The following is a 6533-nucleotide window of genomic DNA, read 5'->3' as shown; positions in this document are numbered from 1 at the left end:
ATGGCGCTTGTGTCTCTTGCATTGCTTTCTTTGTACTTTTCGTAAGAAGCTCCACGGTCAACAAAGCTTGTAAGTATATATGGTTTACCAATTAGCCTGAAGAAATACCTTGTTTGCCCTCTTCCCTCACCCTAATGGTCGCCGCTGCACGCGCCTTTGAATGCAGGTGCAAGGGTTCGCAGTTTTCTAGCCAGTATAGTTCGCATGTGTATATAAGGCCATGCCCGTCTGCATAACGATCCGCACTTTCGCCAGCGTTACTCACACGCTTTTCCCGTTGTTACTGTATATTGTCACGTGGTTAGGACGTTGCCGAAAGCAGCAGTCAGTGTGCTACACATGAAACTCCTCATTTGGGCGAATATGTGCCCGGGAAACAAAAAACTCAAACGACAGCGATGTGCGCTGTACTTATAAAGTGGTGAGCAGAGTGTCGGCTGTCACTAAACCATGAAGTGGTGAAGCACGTCGGCATTTATGCATGTGCCATAGAAGATGCCAACGTGGCGGCCACGTAAGTTCCAGAACATACTGCAATGTTCGCGTTGTTGGCGCAATTTCATCGGTTTGCAGTCCTTCGGGCGAGGGTGCGTTGAAAATTGCGGCCCACGTAGCCTACAGGGTGGTTCGGCTAAAAAGCACCAAGTTATAAAAAAATCTACATGAGTGCTACGTGTCTCCAATCTGCGCAGTCTTGTTCAGAGCCATATAAAGCAGATCAGATTATTTTTTTCTGGTGTGTCAAGCTTGACAATGAACAAAGTTTTCTAATAAAGTTTTTTTATAGTGACTCCAGAGAAATTTCTTCAGTACAACATTTGTAGCACTTAAGCAGAAGTAAAACATTTCTAATCGTTGGTAAGATAACTGGGCTGCTGAATTTCTTTCCAGCCATTGTTTAAAGTGCGCGGAACTGAAAAAAACAGCCTGTGATTACCGCGTAACATGCGGTGTTTTTAGGGCCAAGAAATGTTAGCTCAAGAAATTATCAGACTGGTCGCACACGAAGATCACCAGAATAAGCCAATTGTGTTGAAGGAATCAAATAGCAAAGTTAATCGTGCACTCTCTAGCGAAGTATGCATACAACCGAATGAAGACTATCTTGGAGACAATGTGAAACGTAAGTACGTGATTTCGTTCATAGTGGCACATAAATTTCCTGTGAAATATATTTAGTCAATTTTCGGCTCCTCTTATGCTTTAAGTGGCATTTTTATAACTAAACACATTTTTTAAACTAGGAAAGTTTGTCAAACATCCACTTCTTTTAGGCTTCTTTGCGAAAGTCGTGCCAAATTTCGCGGGCTACCTTATTGATGCGTATTCACCGTAGAAACTCTACTACGCCCCCAACCAGACACTGGATGACGGAGAAGCTGGCCACAGTAGCGCCTTTATTATTGATAAAACTTTATTCTGCCTCCTATCTAACGTGGAAAGAGTTCTAACACGAAACGTTAAAGTAAGCGACTCACAAGAACTGTTTTAGTACAACCGTTTGCCTTATGGAACAGCATCAGCACCTGCAATTTATTAGAGGAAAATGGAGGCAGTGCTCAAGGACATTCCAGGCACTCAGGTGTTCCTGGATGATATTTTGGTGGCTGAACGCCAGCATGAGTTTACCACTACCCTACGGAAGGTGTCGTCAGCCCTCCGTGACAATGGTATTAAACTCAGGGAGGAGGAATGCATTTTTGGCCAAGAAGGAGTGAACTACCTGGGTGTGATGCAGGTTCTTGTTGCTGATTTGTTTTTCTCCCGGGCTGAGCCTCAGAGAGTTTTGTTAATAAGGACAAAGCCGTTCGGTTTCCAAGAAACACACAAAAAGTTTAATTGAAAAGTAAAAAGACAAAGATTCCTCACAAAACAAAACACTTAATAAACAGTTGACTGGACATGACGAAACACATCTGTAAACACCCAACAAGAACGTTCAAAGTCAATAACTAAACCTAACGTTCGAAAGGGGCTGAGTGATGGGAGTAGCGCAAGATATCTGTTCGGTCTCACCCACACGCTGAATTCCGCCGACGATGAGCAAACCGGAACGCGGTGATTCCGGCTTCAGGACGCGGGCAGGACGGGGATGAAGGAACGCTGGCTGCTGACGACACGTCGAAAAGCCCTACCAAATCGTGATGGTTTCGGCTTGAGGAGCGTGGACACGTCGGAGACGGGAGAACGCAGGCTGGTGGCGACGCGTCCGGGAACTAGGGTCGACCTAGTCAAGCAGCTGGGCGCACAGCTCGGGCCCGGAGCCCGACGGCTGTAGCTCGCCTGCCGGAACCAAAGTCCGCAGGCCCTGGAAAGGAGTTCAGGACCGGATGGCCACGGTCCTTTGGAGCGGGAATCCGACAGCAGGAGGCCCCGGCCGGTGGAAGTCCTGTAGGCTCGGGTCCGGAACCCAACGGCCCATCTTCAGCGCCCGGTCCGGTGACGACCTTCCGCTTGCACTGCCTGCCTCGAATTCCCCTTGCTCTGGTCTGCTCAGGCTCCTGCTTCAGCTCTGGCCCACTTGTCTCGTTCTCATTGGAGATACTGCTGTCTCGTGGTGTCAAGCCATTGGGCCTTGAAATCTCCGTGTTCGCTGCCCATTGGATGTTTTACCTTTTGTTTACTTCACGTCCTGCCACGCATCCTCGTGCTCGACGCTCTTTAACGTCGTCATTCTTGTTTAAGCAGCCCCGCACGTGCACTCTGGTATTTCTCCTTTTGTTTTTTTTTTTTTCCCGTGACGCGCACTTTTCGAAGGCGCGCACTTTGAACGCGCACCACACATCACATACGCCCCCCCTTTCATTCAAGTTTTTTTTTTTTAGAAAAAAAAACTGCCGATGAGTGCGCGTTCTGCCCTACGTCACAATTACACCACATATTTGCACCACGCAGTTCAACACATCACACCGATGGCACCACACTGCTTCTTCGTTGACATGTCTCACGTCGAAACACCTAGTCCACAGAACGTAACATTCAACCAACAACAATAAGAAAAGTTTTTTTTTTTTTTCGAGAAGAAAAAAAAACTGCCGTTGAGTGCACGTTTCGCACTGCACCACAATTTACCCACATATGTCCGCCACACAGTTCACTGCATTGCCCAAAGGTCCACATTCACTAACCTCAAAATACGCAAGAAGCGAGAAAAAGTATGGACACATCTAGCGGATTGTGAAAATCCCCAAATTAGTAGTACACCACCCCTTTTTTTTTTCATATATACCCTATCATCTCAAAAACTATACATCATGTTAATGTTACATTGCATGTAACTTCTTCAAATATTTACAAGCAACACCCTTCCATGGTCCGCAAGCAAGATCCAAAAGAAACCAGCGGGAAATCGAATTTGACGCTTAAGTTATAGCGTCCCGTACAAGACGTTTAACTGCTCTAACCATTTGACAAGAGTAAGGAATCGGAAGCCAGTGGAAGAATTCTCGACCGTAAGCTCGTATGAACCTAAAGCTGTGTATCACCAGGTTCCCAACCTCGAAATCACAAGCATACACGCTGGAATGTCTGTATGCCAGTCGGAGGCGTTGCCTCCAGGCGCACCAGTACAACCACGCCTGAATCATTTCATCCTTCCCACGAATGCCTTGCTTGAGCTCGTAAGCCGCTAATCGTTGAGACATCTTAACAGAAGCGACCTCTTCAACCGAAGATGCCAAAGAGCACCAGTCGGCGTCCTTCCTCGTACAATAACCTGCTGGACCATTACTGCCTTCTGGTTCACTTTCCATCCCTTCAGCTTTCTGTATTGCTTGTTCATCAATACTTTCAACCCTTCTGCCTGGGTCATCGTGATTACCCTCATTGTCACATATAGCTGACCTACATTGCAACTCTACTCTCTGTTCTTCAACAAGTGCTTTTGCATTTTGCTCCAATATTCTTCTAAAAGCATCATCTACAATTTCCCGAGAACACAAGCCATCTCTCTGTATGGGCAAGTTATAATCATGGTGAAAAACCATGTCCGTAGCGTCTGTTGCTATCTCCAGTGGCCCAAAACAATAGGTAGCTGCTACATCAGAGCTTTCATTATGGCATTCGCCGGCATTACCTAGGAGACCTTTTATTGCTCCTTCAGCGGAGCTATTCAGAGGCAATCCTACCTCTGAATAAAGTGCGCTTGACCTCTCACAGGTTTCAAAATACCCTTTACTCTGAATGGAACGTTCTTGTTCCATGCTCACGAAGCATTCCTGCGCTTCAATAAGCTTATCGAGTCTCCTAGTCTTTTGACTGTTTACCTCCCTGTCATACTCTTTCAGAGTTTCTTTCTCTAGCGAAAGGTCATGACGAGGTACAGGGTCAGTCTCACGTAAATTCAAATCGCTCCCGATGTAACTGCTTTCAGAGCACACCTCATCCACTGGTTGACTACTCTGGCTCTCAGACCACGTATATTCAGCGTTTTCCCTCTCAAGCCACTGCTGCAAATCCTCATATTCTAGTTCCAACAGTCTCTTCTTTTCGCGCATCTCTATCTCGAGCAGCCTTTTCTTTTCACGCATTTCTAGCTCAAGCTGCTCCTTCTTAGCGCGTGTCTCTCGCTCGAGCTTCTCTCTCCTAGCCCGTGTTTCTCGCTCGAACTCCTCTCTCTTAGCGTGTGTTTGCAATGCAATCTGCTGCTTTTTAGCGTCACATATCGCAGCCCGTTGCTCACGCTCCCTCTCCATCCGCTCCTCGTACCATACTCTAAACTCCGCTCCCGTCAGTCCCATTTTATCCGCCAACTCAATTAACTCCCACGTGTTCGTCATCGTGTTAACCGCGTCAAAAAATCTACTGGAAAAACAAACGACTTTGTCCTGTCGCTGCGGACGCCAATTTGTGAAGCGGGGTTCTTGTTGCTGATTTGTTTTTCTCCCGGGCTGAGCCTCAGAGAGTTTTGTTAATAAGGACAAAGCCGTTCGGTTTCCAAGAAACACACAAAAAGTTTAATTGAAAAGTAAAAAGACAAAGATTCCTCACAAAACAAAACACTTAATAAACAGTTGACTGGACATGACGAAACACATCTGTAAACACCCAACAAGAACGTTCAAAGTCAATAACTAAACCTAACGTTCGAAAGGGGCTGAGTGATGGGAGTAGCGCAAGATATCTGTTCGGTCTCACCCACACGCTGAATTCCGCCGACGATGAGCAAACCGGAACGCGGTGATTCCGGCTTCAGGACGCGGGCAGGACGGGGATGAAGGAACGCTGGCTGCTGACGACACGTCGAAAAGCCCTACCAAATCGTGATGGTTTCGGCTTGAGGAGCGTGGACACGTCGGAGACGGGAGAACGCAGGCTGGTGGCGACGCGTCCGGGAACTAGGGTCGACCTAGTCAAGCAGCTGGGCGCACAGCTCGGGCCCGGAGCCCGACGGCTGTAGCTCGCCTGCCGGAACCAAAGTCCGCAGGCCCTGGAAAGGAGTTCAGGACCGGATGGCCACGGTCCTTTGGAGCGGGAATCCGACAGCAGGAGGCCCCGGCCGGTGGAAGTCCTGTAGGCTCGGGTCCGGAACCCAACGGCCCATCTTCAGCGCCCGGTCCGGTGACGACCTTCCGCTTGCACTGCCTGCCTCGAATTCCCCTTGCTCTGGTCTGCTCAGGCTCCTGCTTCAGCTCTGGCCCACTTGTCTCGTTCTCATTGGAGATACTGCTGTCTCGTGGTGTCAAGCCATTGGGCCTTGAAATCTCCGTGTTCGCTGCCCATTGGATGTTTTACCTTTTGTTTACTTCACGTCCTGCCACGCATCCTCGTGCTCGACGCTCTTTAACGTCGTCATTCTTGTTTAAGCAGCCCCGCACGTGCACTCTGGTATTTCTCCTTTTGTTTTTTTTTTTTCCCGTGACGCGCACTTTTCGAAGGCGCGCACTTTGAACGCGCACCACACATCACACTGGGGCAGGGTATAGACAGAGAAGGTCTGCATTCCTGTGAAAAGAAAATGGAGGTCATCACGAAGGCACCTGAGCCACGCAGCGTCCAAAAACTTCGTTCATTTTTAGTCCTCAAATCTTACTACCGGAGTTTCTTACCAAATAGGTCCACTACACTTTCTCCACACCATAAATTTTTAAGCAAAGATTCAGAATAGAAATGGGGCCGAAAATAAATGTCTGCATTCAGGGTGATCAGGCAAGCACTGCAAAGTTCAAACCTACTGGTCCACTTTGACCCAAACAAGCAAGTCTTCTTGGTATGTGACGAATCACCCGAAGGAGTGGAAACAGTACTTCACACGTCATTGATGAGGCGGAAGGGCCCATTGCGTTTCGCTCAAGTACACTCACGAACGCAGAAAGATACTACTCTCAACTTGATCGGGAAGCCCTTGCACTTGTTTTTGCAGTCACGAAGTTCAGGAACTATCTGCTAGGTGGCTCGTTTGTTCTGAAAACAAAGCATGAGCCATTCGTGGGGTTATTTAAAAAAATCAAGGCAGTACATGCAGTGGCAGCAGCCAGAATCCAGAGATTAAGTGTTATCCTGGGAGTGCATTAGTACACCATTAAATATAAAAT

The 6533-nt window shown here is 47.7% G+C and overlaps 1 long non-coding RNA gene across 1 annotated transcript; it reads right to left on the bottom strand.

Annotated features, from left to right (window-relative positions):
* Positions 1-1807: 1807 nt before the first annotated feature.
* On the bottom strand, positions 1808-5901 carry LOC142765426 (uncharacterized). The gene is made up of 2 exons (XR_012884243.1): positions 5734-5901; positions 1808-3607 (listed from the first exon to the last, which is right to left on the bottom strand). It is a non-coding gene; the product is annotated as an uncharacterized LOC142765426 (long non-coding RNA).
* Positions 5902-6533: the final 632 nt, after the last annotated feature.

The sequence above is a fragment of the Rhipicephalus microplus genome, chromosome 6 (genome assembly GCF_043290135.1).
Source record: "Rhipicephalus microplus isolate Deutch F79 chromosome 6, USDA_Rmic, whole genome shotgun sequence".
NCBI lineage: Eukaryota > Metazoa > Arthropoda > Arachnida > Ixodida > Ixodidae > Rhipicephalus > Rhipicephalus microplus.
This window is presented reverse-complemented; position numbering and strand designations above follow the sequence as displayed.